Below are 19,925 nucleotides of genomic sequence, written 5' to 3'. Positions count from 1 at the left end.
GTGCTGTGGCTCTATGGACCCAGCCTTGCGGAACAGCTTCCAGTTAATTCACCTTTTCCATTTGCTTTAGTCCACTCCCCAGAGCTCCATATCCACTAGATATTTATTTTAAAGCTAAGCCAAAACCATTCAAACGCTAACACTTCAGGGCCTTCAATACTCCTGGTTGCACACAGTAGGGCCTCTTTCAGAATAAAGAGCGTCCACTTTGGGAACTAAACCAACATAATTATAATTGGGCTGCATGTCAAGGTTTTACAAATCCCTAGACTGGAAATAAAGTAGGTTTTACTCCTCACAGATCCTTTGTTACAGAAGGCATAAAACTGCACTGCAGCCTCAGGAACACCAATTCCTCACCAGAGATTCCAGGAACTGTGTAAGAAAACTGAGCTTCAAAATCCAGTTTGTTGTTATGGCTCCTCACTGCACGGCATTCTGGCTTTCCTAATGGACTAACAAGACAAAGTTCCCTCAAAACCCTGGACACTATTCCACATGAAAGTCCAATACATATTTTCTTTGAATGTCTAAACAATGTCCAGGATCAAATCCCAACCAAAAATAAGAAGTCAAAGACTTTTCCAGTCATTAAAACATGTCACTTTTGCATCAGGCATGGAAATACCATATCTCTTTCAGGCTTCTGATGGTGCTTAGTTTTTATTTCTATAATTTAGGAACAGTCATATTGATTCACTAACTTTTCAAAATATTACTTGTGTCATAAGGGAGCTGTACAGAGGGAAGGGAATAAACAGGTTTAGATTTTAGAACAGGTTCTGCAGAACAACCATGCCCAGGTTTGCTTTAGAGGTATGACACGAGTCTTACAAATGTGTAAAATACCTACACCAAGACAGAAAAAACACCCTATTGTTTTGGCAAGCTGGGACACGTTACTCAGATTATTCTCTACTGGAGGCTGATGCAAACATGCCAGGTCCACAAACACACACAAAAGTGTCTATGTGGCATTTCTGGCGCATTTGTAAAGGCCCAACTGACAACCAACCAACGTGGGAGAGCAAAAGCCACGCCAAGGAGTTGTTCAAGAAGTTAAGAAGCGCAACAGCAAAAGCCAAGAGCAGGATGCATGAGAAGAGACACGGAGGAAAGCCCAAGGAAGCTTTCAGCCACCTCCCAGCCGCGCCCTCACAGCACACGACGTGGGGATTTGAAGCGGGGACAACATAGCCCACGTTGCCGAGCAGTCTTTTAGGTGGAGCTTTTTCTTCTACCCCAGTGACTTGAAATAACTTGAATGTTTCTTTCTGGACAGAGACGGGTTCAAATTATGCAAAGAAGTTGGAGGACAGCCAAGACTCAAAGGCTTTAACCTTCATCCTAACCACAAAGACGTACCTCTGCTCTCACAGACGGGCGTTTGCGAGCCGCCCCGGGCACAAAGCGCTGCCCAACTGAGCTAAAGGGCTCTGCCTGAGAGGAACAAGACATCAAAGGACGATCCTGTGCTACCGCGGGCAGGGAGGACAGCTCCGAGTCAAGAGATAAGCAGAGATGGTCCCACACCACATACACACCTCGGCACCTCTGAGAAGGAGAACGGGTGGAGTAAAAAGGTGCTTGCATGGCAATTTTCTTCATCATCCATTTCATTTAGACTCAGGATCTAGACAGGTTTTGCAACTCAGTCCAAAAATAAAGGTCAAGTGGAATAAAAGTTACTTAGATCAACGCTCAGTATGTAAGAGTGCATGTCCAGAAAATAATTTCCTACGTTTTCCAAGTATTTATTTTCCTATAATCTATTCTCTTGGTAATCACAGTCACCAAGAGAACACATATCTCCGCTTTGTTGTGTTTTTTTTTTTTTTTTAATTCACAAGGATCAGCACCTTTTTCGTGTGCTAAGGATAGATCTCAAATGCTCCTATCACTTAACTTGAGCCAGTATTTAGAAATCAAATTAAAAATAGCCCTCTTTTCTTAAATGCACAACTTATTGTAATTCCACTCCTAAGGAGATAGGAATTCGTTAATTTAACACTCAGACTGGTGCACTACAAGTTGTACACGTTTTCATTCTGAAAACAGAAAATAAGGAGCAGCACAGTGTGATCCTACAAGACTGACTGCCACAAACTCCACTGACAAATCATCCTCCTGGTCCCAAAACCAGCTGGAATAGTCCTTTTTTTCTCTTGTTTTCCCACCAGTTCCACTCATATTTATCATCCTGTGCATATACTTTTATATATTTTTATCTTTTTTGACAGTTAGTCTTTAAGTTCTATTCAGCAACTTCTGGGGAACGGAAAACTTATATTCTCTGTGTTGTTTATCACTCCAGCCTGGGATTTGCCCAGCCCATGCCATCAAAGCTGATGTTTTAGCAGGCTGCTACCCACAACTGCAGCTACAGCAGGCAGTTTACACTCCAGCAGCAGTAAGGGCTGCAATTTAATGGATTAAACATATATATATATATTACTCCTTATGAAGTCAAGAAGAGTTTTAATGTGTAGTATGGACATGCAACATGGACACAGCTTTTGGCAACAACCAACCTGCAGCGCATCACCTATCTCTTCTCTAACACAAGAGTATTATAACATAATACGATACAATTAATATTCCCTTCAATCAAAGCATTATCTTTTCATTTTGTTTTCACTTTTAAGATTAGGCTTTAAAATGACTTTAATTGCTGCAGCCCTCCCACACAAATACAGGAGACTAGTTTATTGCAATGGAGAGCCCTAAATAGCACAGTCTGGTTTAGGCTGACTAATACAAACACGCATTTTGTTTAATTTTACATTTGTTCCTAGGGAGATTTCGCTCTCATCTCTTCTACCTCGCCTTCCACAGCACGTGACAGCACAGGACATCACCCGCCCCGGCGGGCTGAGCAGCATGGGCAGCTCTGGCTCCGTGCGTGGCAGCTCGGGGGACAGGCTGGCCACTGCTGGTCACCATCCTGCAGAGAAGGGAGGGCAGGCAGGCAGCACCGCCAGAAATGTGTGTCCCAGCACGTCCAGGCGTCACAGCCAGAGCCAAGAGCAAGGAAACCTGCAGCAACTCTCCCTGAGGAGCGGAGCACAGCAGGTCCACCAGGCCAAAGCACATAAATACGCCCATGGTGCACTCAAGCAAGGCACCAGCCTCCACAAACGCTCCGAGGCAGCGCACAGTCCCCTGCATCTGCTCAGCCACTCATACCCTCAGAAATCCCTCCTTAGCACCAGCACAAGAAAGAGACCCGGGAATTAACCCGGGTTAGAAGTAACCTGGCAAAGGCAGACCAAGTTTTAACCAAACGAATGCCTTATCCAGTTTATCACATGGCCAGAGATGCCAGAACAGGAGAAAGAACAGCACATGGAGAAGGAGAAGCAGGACTACTTACTCCCCTGCCATTAGTAGCTGTCGAAAAGGTTTGCACAACCACAGCCCCAAGTGCCTCAAACCACTGAGCCAGGAACTCCAAGCCATTCGGGGGGAGGGCTGGAGGGGCCTGCTGAGGCACACCGACTCCTGAAAGCAGAGATCAGCAGCTTGCAGGACTTCAAAGGGAAGCCACTTCTAGCCTCCAAGCTATCCGCGCAGCCAAAGGCGGCTGGCAAAGGCTGCCAGCCCGCTCCTGCTGTCACAGGATCCTTGCCAGGCAAACAGCAGACCTGCAATTAGAAGAGGTGTTTGTTGGCCTCTCTTCTGCAGCTCATTAGCAGAGGTAAGGTTTGCAGTCAGAACAAGAAAGTCCTGACCTCCAGTGAGCACAGCTCACTACAAATGTGAGACAAGGAACAAGTCCTCCTACCAGTCTCCATCCAACAGGGTGACCAGCTTCAGCACGCTGAGGAGGAACATTCCAGGCACTCAGGACAGAAGGTTAAGTGCTGCAGCAACACGTCTTCCATAAAAAGGCCCAGATAACAGCTTTTGGTGCTCCCCCTCACAGTCTTCTATCTCCATCTTGGTTATTTCAGACAACACGAAAGACTCCAAAGGCAGCCTTGGAGAACCACCAAACTAGAGGTCTTGCTTTTAATAAGCTTTTCTTAACAAAGCCAAGAGCCTTCCTTTCCCTAAAGCAGACTGGAGTTACTCTACAACTAGCTCCAGACACTTTCAGAAGCATCTTTCCTGCAGCATCATAGGGCAGGGAACAGTGACTTGCTCTGACCCTCCAGGAGTGTTTCAGAAGGGGAGATGCAGTGACAACAGGACTTCTGGGGTGAGAACCACTGAACTGCCTCTGCACACCAAAGGGAGGAACAACCAACAACACACACCCCTAACCAGCAATAACCTGACTCCAGAAGAGGCCAGGAGCAGATGCTCAGGAAAAAGTATACAGACACAGCATTAAAGAACCATTCTTCCACCCTCCTCTGCCCCCTACCTGCTCCCAGTTGGAGGTAAATTCCCAAGCCCAAAACTGAGTCTGAATCACTGCAATTACTGGCTCCCCACAGGGCTACCAACAGATCCAACTGCTCCTCAAAAGAATAAGTCTCCTGAATATCTCACCACAATCACTCTACAGCTTAAACAGGCAGCACACAAAATCTACTAGGTTTAATTTTAAAGCTGCTGACAATTGATTACCCCTGGTATTCCCCATTTCTTACATAATAAGGAATTACCTAAGATCATCCCTTCCCATTTACTCACATCAATTGTGACTTTAAGATCTCTGTAGTATTTCCTTTCAAGCATTTCTCCCCTTAGCAAGTCAGTTTATTTACACATCACCTCACCCATCCTTGCAAAACCAGCCTGAGCCAACATCCTGTAAAACTAGAACAGGTCCCAAGCTTGAAGGAACTGTGGAGCTGAAGGACATTGATTATCCCAATCACTTAGGGACTTACAGTGCCTTTGTATTCAAAGCGAACTCCATCCCTCGGGATAAGGGGCCTTGATCTGGGGGGCTGGAGAGGTGTTTCAGAGCTGGTGGCACAGCAACCTGCAGGCACAAGGAACGCACAGCACGTCCTCAGCAGAGCTGGCAGAAGGCTGTGTCCCAGCAGCCCTGGCACCAGCACGCTGCCAGACACGGCCAGCACCGGGGCAGCCGGCGAGGTGAGGCACCGCACGAAAGGCAAGAGCACATCAAAAGAGCTGCTAAAGAGGGATCTGTGCCACCTGGCAGACTGACCCAGCACCTGAGTATCCCAGAGCAGATGAATCATGAGGTCAGCTCTGGCCTTCCAGGGGAAGGGCAGCATCTGCACTGCCCGCTGAGAGCAGCGGCACTCCTCAAGTGCGGTGCTGCTTTCTCCCCATGAAGGAATAGCTGTGCACTTACTGCACTGCCAGCACGGGCACACTCCTCACCTTCCTTCCAGAAAACAGCATCCCGTGCCGTTGTGCTTCGATGCTACTTTGACAATGCTCTACCAGAGCAGAAATTTGGGAGTGTGTTCTGAACAACCTCAACCTACAGATGCAAATCACTCCGAAATAGGAAGCTGTGAGCGCTGTGCACACACAGTTCCAGAAGACCACACGTTTAGGAGGGGATTACCATCACCTGAGACTGGGTCACGTGCAAACTCAGGGTCCAAAGTAACACAGAAAACTACTGCACTACAACCACTCACTGGTTTTGGACTGTACTTCTACACTTTTGAAAGCATTACTCTAAAACCATGTTTTGGCTGCAAACATAGTGGGAAAAAAGGGAATTTCTTGAAAGCATTTCCATGGAATTCCATACATTTTGTTGTCAACAACATTTTATAGATTTGTGATCCCAAAACAGCTTTCAAACACATGTGAATTCAGCTTTCCAACACTGCTAGAAATCAGCTGCCATTCCTGATTTTTACAGATACGTACAGGCATGTACAGGATATAAATGCCCTACACCCCCAACATGTGGCCACATAACTGGTCCACAGCAGTGCTCAAAAGGTGAGGATTTTGATAGCATCTGATATCTCTGTAACTAAGATGCTCTTAAGCCCTCTGCGTCCGGACTACCCTCAGGTCCTAAAGTAACTAATCCACCCCCTAATCCACGTGCACACCCTGGCTGAGGCCAGCCTGCCATCCACCTCCGTGACAGCCACGAATCCTCACACACAGAGGCACTCAGCAACCACCTGCATTCAATACCACCACTGCAACCTGCTGTAGCTCCTGACAGCTGCACAGGTGAGTGGGACAAGTTTTTAGCCTGTTTATAAACACTCGAGCAGGTACCAAGATGCCCATTTGAGAGTTCCAATACCAAGAATGTAAATGAATTCAAGTAGCTTTTCTTTGGCAGGGACAAGAAGGGCTGAGCGGGTGCCTAATTATTTCACAACGGCTGTCCCTAGATCCTATTTTAGCATCGGGCTTTCATTAAATTTAAGCATGACTTCAGAGTACCAGCTGGCTGGAAAAAACAAAAACCACAAACACAACCCACTCACAACACCCCACGGGTGTTCTTTCCCCGCCCATGTTCTCTTCCTACCCTCACTGAGGGCTTGGAAGACATCAGTTCCATTTGGAAAGCCAGCCTCAAAAGCAGATAAGTTCTACAGGAAATGGCTATATTTAGCCCTCCCCTTTCACCTCAGCTCCTCCACACACTTGCATTCTCCTGCAAAAGGATCTTTCTACTCAGTGTTAGAGGTAATCTTCAGCAGGTCACCTCAGCAGAAAAAATGCAACCAACTTCATACGTGTTAAGAGAAGAGCATGAACAATCACCAGAACATCAAATATTCAGCTACTAAGGCCTACAATAAAATTCTCACGTCCCAAAGCATGTTGAATTGCAAGCCCCAGGAACACAATATGGCCAAAATCACTTTGAGTGGTGCCCACGGAGGGCAAGGCTGAACCTCTGCACACACTGTCCGGGTCTTCACCAATTTCATCAGTAACTAACACAGCCATCCTATTCTCTACAGAGTACAAACATGAGGCAGCAAACTCAACAGCTCTGCAACTAAAATATTTTCCTAATAAATAATTTGCTAAATTTATTTCCTAATAAATCATAAAATAAATGGTTAACAATGGTTCCTGGGCAGTGGAATATCAGCAACACCTCTGGAAACATCATCAGCACCAGGTCAGGAGAATTTCCCTTTCCCAGCTTGAAACTTTGAAACACTTTATAAGACTTAAAAGGAAAAACATATAACGGGGTTTTTTCCCCTCAAGTTGTTTAATTTAAATAACAGCCTCACCTGATATAATTCCATCCTAACCACAATCTAGGCCTGTGAGAGCAGATTATTTACAAACTGAGGAGGGTGAGGCGTGAACTAAGTGACAGCAACAGACCTTAAAATTTATCCCAAAATGAAGACAGAACAAAACACACCTCTCACCCAGTGTGAGGAGACAAACAGGCAGAGTTACAGTTAGGAATTACTCCCGAGTCCTGTGCCACTGGGCAAGGAGCACACACCCACCCCCTGAAACAGAGGAATGCAGGTCTTATCCCAGCAAACAAATCCTGAGGGAAGGCAAACCTCTGAAACCACTGCACACACTTAATACCTCCTGGGGAGAGCACAGGGCATACAGGAACTTTTTGTTCCCTTAAAACAGATCTCTAACACCTCCTCCTCTAAAAAAAAAAAGTTTCGGCCATCAAAGGCCCCAGCCATGCACTTGAGAGCTCTCCACAGCCAGGACTCCAGCTTTTCCATTTCAATTGCAAGGCACCCCAGCACTCTTCAAACAGCTCCAGCCCTTCAAGGACAGGGCCAGAGAGTATTTGCAAAGTGCCTGCTGCATTCCAGGTCAGCACCGTCCCTCTGAAGATGAGTATAGGGATCATAACAAAGATCCTATTACAGGAAACAAAAGAAAAGTGAAACCTTAAAAATAGACTTGTCATTGCCCACAGCTAACTGCTATAGCCACGGGAGTCTTCTTCAAGGAGAAGCTGAGATGGGCTTCAATGCAGACCGCAGAAACACACGAGATTTGGGAAAAGAATCTGTTCTCTTCTGAGACCTCAATGCATCGTTTTAAAAAGCGTTTTTGTACAAACGTGCCAGTTCTGCAGCTCAGTACAGAACCTGGAAGCTCCCACCAGTAACATGGTCCTGAGGCACTGGTGCCTCCAGCACAGCCACATGAACCCCAGGTCGCTGAGAACCTGCTGAAGGTGAACTGCTCTCTCAGTCACTGGAAAGCAAAGTGGTTTAGTTTCAATTCATGTAAAAGCACTGCTAGAAGCAAGTCATTTCAGCACTTTTTACAGTCAAGGAAAGACTGGGCAGCTCCCCCTAGTAGATTCACGGCCCAGATTTCAGAGGCCAGCATGCGGGTTTAGAGCCTGCAGGTTAACACGGAGCGCAGTCTGCTCCAGGACCGTGCTCCCAGCCCGGCCGAGCGCTGCAGAGGCCAGGATCCGTCCTGCCCCCGTCCTGCCCCGGAGCCCGGGCGGGCTGGCTGCGGGCCCCGGGGGGCTCAGGACCCGCTGCCTCCCCGCACCAGCGGCTTTGGCCACGGCAGAAGCCCCTTCAGCGGATGAGCTGGCACCGGGGACTTTGGCCTGTAACTTTCCTGTCCCCATCAAAGCTCGGACTCTCGGCGTATCGACGTGGGCAGAGCCAGCAAACCGCGGGGAGCTCACCGCGCTCCGCGCCTCCCCGCCGGGCGAGCTCCGTGCAGCCCCACGGCAGCCACCGAAGGAAATTAACTCTACCCGGCCAAAACCACCGCAAGCTCGCGAACAGCAGAGAAAAGGGACAGCCCAGCCCTGCCCTCCCCGCGGCGATGCTGCACCCCCGACCGCGGCCGCGGCACCGCGGGGCCTTTGAGCGCCCCCCGCCCGGACCGGGGAACCCCAGAGCCGCCGCCCCCCGCCAACCCTCCCGGGCGGCGGGACCGACCCGCTCCGGCTGCCGGGACTCACCCGCTGGGCCGGCGGGACGGAGCGGCACGGGGCGGCACGGAGCTGGCCGTGCTGCGGAGCTGGCCGTGCTGCAGCGCTGCCCCGCTCGGGCCGGCGGGGCCGGGGGCGGCCGCGGGCGGCGGCGGCTCCGCTGACAAAGGAGCGCGGGCGGGGCAGCGCCGCACCGGCAATGGCCGCGCGTCACTTCCGCCCGCCGCCGCCCGGCGCCCCCTGCCGGCACCGCGCGGCCATGGCGGCTGCTCGGGCACGGCGGGGGCGGCGGCGGGTTCGGGTTCGGATGGGTTTGGGTTTGGGTTTGGGTTTGGGTTTGGGTTTGGGTTTGGGTTTGGGTTTGGGTCTGGGTCTGGGTTTGGGTTTGGGTTTGGGTTTGGGTTTGGGTTTGGGTCTGGGTTTGGGTTTGGATCCGGATTCGGTTCGGGTTCTGGTTTCGGGTTTCGGGTTTGGGCTGGGGTTCGGTTCGGGTTCGGGTCCTGTTTGGGTTTAGGTTTGAGTTTGGGTTTGGGTTTGGGTTTGGGTTTGGGTTTGGGTTTGGGTTTGGGTTCGGGTTCGGGTTCGGGTTCGGTTCGGGTTCGGGTTCGGGTTCGGGTTCGGGTTCGGTTCGGGTTCGGTTTGGGTTTGAGTTCGGGTTCGGTTCGGGTTCGGTGCGGGGGAACCGAAATCCCGTCCCGATCACCGGGAACGAGGGACAAAAGCACGCGGGGACTACGGGCAGCCAGACCCCTGAAGCCCGGAGGGTCCCTGGTGGCACTCGCTGCCCCCCCAGAGCCCGGGGCACAGCAGGGACCGTGCGGCTCCGGGACATCCCCGGGAGGGGACCAGCGCCTGCCTGGGCTCTGCTCAGGGCTGTGAGTGACGCTCCCTGCACACCGGAACACACCGGGACACACCGGGACACACCGGGACACTCGGGGACAGACAAGGACACCCCAGCCCCTCTCAGCTGAGCTCCTCTCCAGCCTGAGCCGCCCCAGCTCCCTCAGCCTTTCCCAGGCACAGAGATGCTCCAGGCCCTTCCTGAGCTCCAGGAGCTCCTGTCCCTGCTGTGCTGAGGATCCAGGGCTGGACGCAGCACCCAGAGGTGTCCCCAGGGCTGGGCACAGGGGCAGGATCACCCAGGGGTGCCTCACAGGAAACTGACTCTAATTCTCACACCAAATTATTCATAAAGTAGTTATTGTTACATCATAATTTTTAAGGTTGAAGGTGTCTTCCTTCATCTTGAAGGTTTAACACTCCCTCATCCACCTGAATTAGTTCCCCAAAATCATATATTCTTCCAAGCACGGTACTTCAATCATACTCCAAGTCACAGAACCCCCAAATGGTTTGGATTGGAAGGGATCTTGCAGCCCATCTGGTTCCACCCCTGCCACGGGCAGGGACACCTTCGGGTACATTAAGGTCACTGTGACACTGACTTTGGGTGGAACCAATGGCCCTGTGCCAGCTGCACTAAGCCGACGTCACGGAGGTTCCTGGAAAGGCAAAGGCTTCTTCCTAAGTGGGAAAATGAAGCGGATTTCCAGAATAACTGCATCTAATTACTGTCAGCAGAGCTCTTACATTATGACGTGATGGATTAAGGACGACAGCCTTGTCAAATAAGTACAAACAATCCTGAGCAGACCAAGTAGATGAGAAATTCCCAAATATTACTGACCTGACATCCGTTCTGCCATGGTACAGGGTGTGCGCCCCAGCACTGCTCTGTTTCCTCGGGGCAGTGGCGGGGTGCCAGAGGCACTGGCAGGGTGAGTCCCACCACCCCAGCGGGGCAGGCTGGGTGACCCCCCTCTCTCGGCTGTCACGTTCCCTCAGGATCAGCTGGGGCTGCCCTCGGTCCCCGAGCCTCACGTGCCCGGGCCAGGCCGTGTCTGCATTCCTGGGCACTGCTCTGCTGGAGGGACACGGGGCCCTGCAGGCTCCAGCACCCACAGCAGCCAGAGCACAGCCAGAGCCAGAGCACAGCCAGGAACAGCACCCACAGCCAGGAACAGCACCCACAGCCAGGAACAGCACACAGCCAGAGCCAGAGCACAGCCAGGAACAGCACCCACAGCAGCCAGCACACAGCCAGGGCCAGAGCACAGCCAGAGCTAGCACACAGCCAGGAACAGCACCCACAGCCAGGAACAGCACACAGCCAGAGCCAGTACACAGCCAGAGCCAGTGCACAGCCAGAGCCAGTGCACAGCCAGCACCAGCACCCACAGCAGCCAGTGCACAGCCAGGACCAGCACCCACAGCATCCAGCACACAGCCAGAGCCAGAGCACAGCCAGAGCCAGTGCACAGCCAGGAACAGCACACAGCCAGAGCCAGTGCACAGCCAGGAACAGCACACAGCCAGGAACAGCACCCACAGCCATGACCAGCACACAGCCAGAGCCAGTACACAGCCAGCACCAGCACAGGCCTCCTCCATGGCCAGGCACCCAGGGGCTGTGCAGGGACAGCCACAAGCAGTCTCCCATCAAATGGGGCAGTGTGATGGCGTGGGTGATGGCAGCGAGCCCTGCCCGGCCACCACCCCAGCTGTTTGGGCCAGGCACGGGTCTCCTTAGTGAGACCACTCCAAAGTCTTTCAGACCATGGCAGGGGCTGCCCAGGGGGTGATGGAGTCCCCATCCCTGGAGGTGCTCCAGGCACCACTGGACGTGGCACTCAGTGCTCTGGGCTGAGTGACAAGGTGGGGATTGGGCGCAGGTGGGACTCGATGACCTCAGAAGTCTTTTCCAGTCTGACTCTGATTCTGCTCCTGTGTCACAAGGGACGTGGTTGTGCTTTTTCTCCACACGTGCTCTTCCTGAGCAGCATGAGCATCTGCAGACAGGAGGTGAGGACCTCGGAGGAGTGGAACAGGAGACGCGGAGACGTAGCACGAGTCAGGCTGGGACAGCACAGGTAGCAATCACAGCTGTGCTGCCAGGGCAGGAGGCAAATGCTCATTCCCTTGGAAAAAGGCAGGTGGATGGAGGGTTTGGAAAGTGCTCCCAATGAAGCTCCTTTGTGCATACAGCCCATTTATGCACAGCTCTCCAAATGGGGCCAGGATTTGACTCACTATGAGTAATAGGAATATTTTAAACAGAGAAAAGACTACTAATTCCCTTAAAAATACAAATAGGTCTACATTTGGCTCAACAGCACAAGGCCAGTGATTTTCCACAGCGTACTGCCAAGTAGCTGAATGTGACATTCAAGTAGCTCAAGAGTAGGTGTTCCTCGGGAGAAAATACAGCTCTTACAAGGACCATTTTCCAGAAGAGAAGACTAAAGGTTGAGTATCTAACACAGCTTTTCAAAATTTAACCAAACAGCTACATTTCCAGAAGTGCCAAGTTTCCCTTGAGGCCCCACAGGTGGTGTTGGCAGCCAACACTCCTGAACACCCACCTGCTTATTTGCAGCCGAAAGCACTTTTTCCGGTGGTGGCCCATGTGGTTACCGAGCTCCCAGGAGAGGGTGACCCTGCTGGGCTGAGAGCCGCCCCTCGCTAATGCCCGCAGCCTTCCCGGGACACACCAGCAGCCACATGGGCTGGAAGCGCCGTGCATGGAAAAGTTTCTGCTTTACATCTGGTAGAAGAATATGAATTTTGGAAGCTGTCATTGAGTAGCCCACGCATGGCTCACCGAGGGACTGCTGCTGCTGAGTGCTCATTCACAGCCACCGGGGGAAACAGTGCTGGGAACTGGAATTAGGCAGCTCCTGCCCACAGCCTCCCGTAGCTGGATCACGGACAGTTTACATGTCACTGATTTCTGATTAATAGTGAAGCAGAGGGAAGAATTAGGTTGCTGAAGAAATCTCAGCATAATCTATAAACAGGGATATTTTTTCGGTTCTTTTGAATGCTACTTCTTATTTATCACCATAAGCATCCTTACAAATAAATTTGCTTTACAAACAGCATGGGGTTTTTTTTTCAATTATCTTTTCGATAGGTGATGTGATTGTTGACAGGAAATTCCAGCTGTAAGTAGAATTTTATCTGTAATATTATCTGGGGAGAAAACCAGGGCTGCAGTCTGAGAGGGATATCACGACCAAGTGTTTGGGTTAGTGGCTGGCAGTGCCATCCCAGAGTCAGAGGTGCCGGTTGGAGATTTGGGGAGGATCACAGGGCTGTCTCTGTGCCCCAGGTGTCGTGCTGGCACAGCGAGGGTAGCAAAGCATCTGGCTTGGCAGGTATTTTACAGTCCCCAAGGAAAGGTGGAGTGGATTTGATGGGGTATTCGTACACAGCTGACTTAGCACAGCTTCGCAAGGAGCAGAGTGTGATTAAATTTGGGGTCTTCCAGTTCCCAGCAGGAGAATGTTGTGCGGCTTTCTCTGTGCTGGGGAACAGCCTCGAACGTCTTCCTGGAAAATGTTTGCATTAATCAGATGTAATAATGGCATGTCCATGTGAAAGGAGCGCTGTGGGCACAAATTGCCACCCACAGACATCAGAATAAACACATTAATGCTATGCAAATACCGTGGTCTTCAGAAGTCTGTGGGCACCAGAACACAACGCACACAGAGCACACCTTGAGCTATGGGGCAGGTTCACCCTGTCATCCTTCCTTCCACACAGAAAACCCTCCTAAGACAGCAAGTATAGCAAAATCAGGCTTCTCTGTTTTGAAACAATTTCCATGGTAACTTGAACTGCCTTGGTTCTTCATAAATTCTGACTCTCTCTGGAGCAGCTGGGATTTCAAGTCAGACCACTTCACAATGCTCTGGGAGTGTAGAAACAGCTCACGCAGCTGGAAGATGCCACGGAGGAAATGTTTCAAAGAGGGGGATGCTGGAGCCCAGACCAGGCCCCTCCTTTGGTAAAACCATCGCCCTTTAGACTCCCGTGCCTTTCCAAGCTCTGTGGAGCGCTGAGAGCTGCCCCAGACCAACAGAGGAGAGCAGGCAGGGCTGGGGGTCCTGGGGAGGGCTCTGGGGACAGACGGACCCCAGCAGCTGCAAAAAACACTAACAAACACTGTAATTCCTTCTAAAATACACACTAAAATATCATTTTGTTGCAGCACAAAGAATGAGGCTGTGCATGACAAAGCCAGCCTGATAATTGCCTTCAGAGCTGCTGAGGTTTTCAGCTCTTTAGCGTTATTAACATCAGCACATAAAGACTTTGCTTATATGCTCGAGGTGAGCTGCGGTACAGAAATAATAATCCAGGTGACCTTCCAAGCTGCTGCTTGTCATGAATTATTTTCTTCTGCCTGGAGGAAATTTCTAAATATATATCTGTATATATGCATGCAAACAAGCAAACCTGGCAGTGGCAACGCAGCAAAGTTGCATCACCGCCCCTCCCAGCGCAGCAACTGGCCCGAGCACAGCTGCTGAGAAAACCCCAGGAAGGGCTCGGGTTTGAAATGAAAGAGCTTGTTCTACTATTTAGCTGTGATAAATGTGACTGGGAGTACATGTATTTCATCAGGCGTCTGTGAGTCAGGCAGGTGAGGCACAGACGGAGCCGCGCCGCAGCGGCCGCTGGGGCCTGTCCCAGCAGCTCCACGGCACGCAGAGCTCCCGCGGACTCTCCGTGAGTGTGAGGACAGCACGGGGACATGCCTGCTGTCCCAGCAGCTCCGGAAAGGGCCTCACCCCCAGCACCTCCCACACAGCTCCTTTTTCAGGTCCTTACCTCGTGTGCATCTTCACATCACGAACCCCACGGACTTTGGGGCATCGGGGAGCTGGGTGCAATTCAGCCTGAGCGCAAAGAGGAGAACCCAGCTCCAAGTAATTAACAACAATGTATAATTGCTACCAATTTGGCTTTACACAAATTACACAGTATTATTAAATTAAGCAGACCATGTTCTTGCATCTGAGTATTAGCAGCTAACTCATTTTCATGCCACTTCTTTAAAATAGCGCTGGTAATTAGTCCTGTGCTTTCCAAGCCCATCACATGCAGTGCTTTGTTTTCAGCAGAACACCCACCAAAAAGTGCTCGAGTTCCCTTAATTGCAAAGATTCATTTCACAGGGCTGCACAGTTCCTTTCTGCTCTGCGTGTTATTCAGGAACAGCCAACTGGAATTTATCGAAATTATGCCGAAACACAAACGACGAGAACTCCTCCCCAGCTGAGGGGGGAGCCTTTGCAGACCAAGGTTCTGCCCATGGGAACTCTCCCAAGGGAGTCACCGGGGATCGGGGTGGAAGCGCTGGCAAGCTTGTTTCCATTCCGAAGGCAAAGGCGGGGCACGGAGGAGCTGTCCTCCCGCGGACGCCGCTGCTGGTGCCCCTCGCTGCCCCCCTGTGCCCCCGTCAGTGCCCTGCCCGCTCCTCACGCTGACCACGGCACCGGCAGCCCCTTTTCCATCGAGGCAGCGCAGCGGGGCCGTTCCCGTGGGCGCTCTGGCCCACACTGGGTGTCCCCGGTGCCAGCCCCTGTCCCGCCCGCCCCGCTGGCGCAGTCGCCCCCTCTCCTTCTGCTTGGCTGGGAAGGAGCTTTTTTTGGCCTCTGCTTCTGTCATCTGGCATTTAAATGTAACGAGAGCTCTCGTTGCTAACATTTATAGCAGCAAAATATTTAAGTTCCAGGGCTCGTAGCACATGTCGTTCGTGTCCCCCTGCCAGGCCCAGCTGCGGGTCCCAAAGCCTTCCCCGGCTCATTCGGGACCGGGCCAGGGAGCGGACACCGCCCCGGCTGGGGGAGGCCGGGGAGAGCCGCCGGCACCGGCATCGGCACAAACACTGACACCGGCGCCGGCACAAACACCGGCATCGGCACAAACACTGACACCGGCGCCGGCACCGGCACAAACACCGGCATCGGCAATGGCACCGGCACAAACACCGGCATCGGCACCGGCACCGGCACTGGCACAAACCATCGGCACAGCCACAAACACCGGCACAAACATCGGCACCGGCACCGGCACATCCCGCGGGGGCTCCGGGGCAGCTCCCGGTGCCGGCTGCGCTCAGTCCCGGCCCACGAAGGCCGGTGGAATTTGTCGCACTGGTCCGTGCGGCCGGGGACAGGAGGAAAGAGAAGGACAAGGCTCAGTCACCAGCCTGCCGCCACTCCAGGCACAGGCAGCGAGCGGCCAGAGGGCATCTGAAGCAAAGTGCCTGATTCAGTCCCGCCTGTGCCGGGGTGTGTCTGGACGTTCCTCTACAGCCCCGGCAGTCACCCCGCAAAGGAAAGGTGCAGAGCAAGCACGGCCCGCTGCGCCCACAGGGAGCCACACGGGGCCCTGTCCCTCACCAGCCCTCGGAGCCCGCCGTGCCAGGTTGTCCTGGGGTGCTCCTGCTTCCAGCAGGGCGACAGGACTCAGAAGCAGAAAGCCCCAGGCCCACGGCCATCTAATAAAGATGCTCCTGGCTTTCGAAGAAGCCTAAAGCACCTTCAACTGTTACCAAGGGGGGGGTCTCTTCCCCTGCTGCTGTTCTATCTACCCTTTGCTACGGTAACCTCAGAGAGCTGGTTTGATCCACCTGCACCAGGGCGCAGCAGGAGAGGGAGAGCAGGGGCCCCCAGCCTGGCCCCCGTGGCTTGGGGTCATCCCAAAGCTATAGGTCCTGGATGCCTCAGGGGCTGTGCAGAACAAGAAGAGACCCTTCTGACCCTTAGAGCCACAGCAAGCAGCTGGAGATGCAAATGTCAAAGGCTCAGTCAGACAATACAAAAAAAAATCCTGTTTTTTAAGCCTGCAGATTTTTGAGCCAGTCTGCAGGTGTCTCTCCCTGGGGTTGAACCAAGGAAGCCCTCACCTCTGCAGGAGCAAAGCAGGGGCCAGCAGCCATCTCAGCCACCAGCATCTTCTTCTCCCACCTCGAGACTCCCCACCTCGCGCGGGCTCCGGAGGGTCTCACCACCTGCACCTCTCTGTGACAGGCTGCTTCTGCGTGGAGACAGCGGCCAGGTTCTGAGCTGGAAAACCATACTGAGCGCTTTGGAGCAGCCTTACATGTGCTCTTCTATCCTGAGAGCAGACCCGGGGAAAGGAGAGGACTGCAGACCCAGGAGGGAGAGGAGGTGCTCAGCCTGATACCTTCCAGCAGAGAGCAGGACAGATGCCTCCACAGCACAAGGAGTGGGCTCAGAGCAGCAAGGGACAGGGCCTGAGCAGCTGATAGGGAGCACAGGCTGAGGGAGCAGGAGCCACAGTTCTCATAATTTTATTCTCCTAAAGCCAGATTCCCCAACAGCAGATTAAGAGGCTGGATAGGGGAAGACAAGTAGTTCATCTGACTCGGGACAGGGAACTGAAGACTACTCCCTGTGATGCTTCTGGACAGCTGGAAGGGGACAGGGGGAGAATGTCTGTCGATACTGGAGGTGACAGAAATAACCCAGCAGGGTATCAGAGGGCAGACAGCCCAGCAGAGCCAGAGTGTGCCACCAGAAGCTGTTTAAATAAATCACTTTGGGAGGGCCCAGATTTCTTCAGCTCCTCTGTGACTGGCATGGCTCGTGTCCTTCTCCCTGGGTGAGCCCAGCAGGATCCAGCTGGCTTCTAACCTGCAGGGTCCTTTCTGGGAGCACAATTCTCCTGTGGGATAAACTATAACAAGGTGCTGCTGCCACAGCTCAGCTCCAGAGCTCAGGGAGAGCTGGGTGAGGGGATGGAAAGCAGGGACAAACTGCTGTGTAAACATTTCCAGGCATGGGCAGCCGCAGCTTCTCTGGGCAACCTGTGCCAGGGCTTCACCATCCTCACAGCCAAGAACTTCTTCCTAATCCCTAATCTAAATCCCTCCTCTTTTAGTTTACACCTTGTCCTATCACAATAGGCTCTGCTAAAAAGCTTGTCCCCAGCTCTCTTGAATCCCCTTTGGGTCCTGGAAGGGGCTCTGAGCTCTCCCTGGGGCTCCCCTTCTCCAGTGCGTACCCGCAGCTCTCCCAGCCTGGCTCCAGAGGGGCTCCAGCCCTGCAGCAGCTCCGTGGCTCCTCTGGATCTCTCCAGCAGCTCCAGGTCCTGGCGCTGCTGGCCCCGGGGCTGGGGCAGCTCTGCAGGCGGGCTCTGAGCCGGGCGCGGGGCAGAATCCCCCCTGCCCCGCTGCCACGCTGGGATCACAGCACACGGGGAGTCCCTGGGCTGCCAGCGCACGTTTCCAGGTCGTGTCCAGCCTCTCACCCCCTGGCACCCGCTCCTGTTCCTTGGGGTTTCTTTGGGGTTTCACTCGCTGTAACCGAGCGAGCCGCGTCCTCCGTCAGCACCTCTGCGAGGGCTCCGCGCTGCTGCGAGCTTCCAAAGAGCTGCCGGGGCTCCACCAGGGCCGGCCGCGCTCTGCCCCTGGGAGGAGTTTGCGATGACGCCACCAAAAAGGAAAGGGGGCAGGAATTCAGCCCGTGCCCGCTGCAGGGAGAAGCGTTTCCACACAAGGTGGCACCGGTCTCCTTCCTTCCAGGCTCGAGCGGGAGACGCTGAAAGGCGCCTGGGACTATTCCCCGAAAATGAACTCCTGGTAAACGGGATGCAGAATCCGTCATTAATTCCCTCCTCAGCCACCGCTTCTCCCCGGGCACGCAGCGAGGCACCGCAGGAATTGCTGCCACAGTCAGCGCTGGGGCCAGGCAGCACGGGATGGGCAGGAGGGACGGGGGTGGCAGCAGCTGCCTCCACTCCAGGTGCCCGGGACACACGGACATCCACCCGGAGCCTCCCTGCACCAGGAGGGGCCTGGGAGCTGAAGGGGATCCCTGCCCACTCCCCGTGTGCCACACTGCACACCCCTCTGCAGATGGGCAGAGGTTCCTGTGCTCCAGATCTGCCCCGTGCTTTATCTGACAGAGATTGATGCTCTGTGCCCATCGTTCACATCACAATTACGGTATTTTCGAATATCTGTCTGTGCACTCTGCAGAGCGGTGCGAGCACTGCTGACATACAAAGTGCTTTCGCATTCCCACGCAGGATGCTGGAGAAGCCTGCCTTCCACTGCTGGGCTTTGCTTCTGATCCTGACCTTTGCACACAAGGAGAATGCACAGTATTATTGCATGTTAGAAATGCAGCGTGGCTCGAACAGCTCTGGCATCAAGCAGCAAGACAGTACCAGCACTGACCGGCTAAGGAAGGAGCTGGGCTGCCCCGCCACCCTGTGCCCTGGGTACCTGCAGAGCCCGCTGGGCACCCACAGGACCCCTCAGCCCAGCAAGGGGGCCCGGCACAGAGCTGCTCCTGCTGAGCCTCTCCTCTGGAGCACGGCCAGCAGTGCCATCCCACCCAGCCCTGCCTGAGGTGTGCACACCCGAGCACAGTGGGTTTAACCTTAAAAACCTTGGGGAAGCGGGGGCGTGCCAGGCACCTTACTTATGTCAAGGTCCTTGATCCTCAGGGTTGCAGAGAAAGGCAGGGATCTGTCTTGAAGGCTGCAAGACCACTTTAATTTTCTTGTGATTATTTTTATCTCTTTCCATGCTTCTCCTCCCTGTCTCCAGCTCCATGGTCTGTGCCTGCCCGGTGCTGGCACAGTGCCTGGGGGCTCAGGCTCCCACGCTGGTGGAGCAGGACAGCAGGTCAGGGAGGGGTGCAGGACAAACTCTCCCTCTCCAGCTTCATGGAGGAGAAGGAGAAAGGGCAGGGGGACAGAGAGTATGATAAACACAGGGAAAAGGAAAGGAATTGTTTGAAAAGGGAAAAAAACCAGACTTCAAGCCTGCTTGGTTTACCTGGGCACAGAGGAGAGGAAGGAAAGGCAGGGACAGTTTTGCTGTCATCTTCCATGTATCTCCACAGGGCATTGAAATGCAGAGCCAGCCCCAGCAGGACTGAGTGGCTCCTCTGGAACCAGCATTTATTCCCTTTAGCTGTTTCCATCTCAATAAAGTTGGATCAAGTAGGGTCTGGATGCTTCATTTTGAAGTAGCAGGGCCAGTGTAAGTCTGCCCTCACAGGGAAGCCCCTAATTCCCCATGGAGTGCAGTAAAGTGTCTGAACAGCCGTGCTCCATGAGCTCAGATCCTGACACACCCAGCACATGGGGTGATGCAGCAGCTACCACCCAGACCACGGCACTGCCAGGGCTGAGCACCTCCTCCTGCCACGCTCCAGCCCCGCACCAGCTGTGTGCACTCCATCGGTGTGGGGTACACGGGCAGGGCGCAGCTTTG

The 19,925-nt window shown here is 53.2% G+C and overlaps 1 protein-coding gene across 1 annotated transcript in view; it reads right to left on the bottom strand.

The window, feature by feature from the left end:
• ACVR1 (activin A receptor type 1) overlaps positions 1 to 8,912 on the bottom strand; it is a 46,946-nt gene extending 38,034 nt beyond the window's left edge. The window contains exon 1 of the mRNA XM_040070135.2: positions 8,846 to 8,912. The gene's annotated coding sequence lies outside the window, so the exon portion shown is untranslated. The remainder of the gene's footprint in view (positions 1 to 8,845) is intronic.
• Positions 8,913 to 19,925: the final 11,013 nt, after the last annotated feature.

Source organism: Hirundo rustica, chromosome 7 (genome assembly GCF_015227805.2).
Source record: "Hirundo rustica isolate bHirRus1 chromosome 7, bHirRus1.pri.v3, whole genome shotgun sequence".
Lineage (NCBI taxonomy): Eukaryota > Metazoa > Chordata > Aves > Passeriformes > Hirundinidae > Hirundo > Hirundo rustica.
This window is presented reverse-complemented; position numbering and strand designations above follow the sequence as displayed.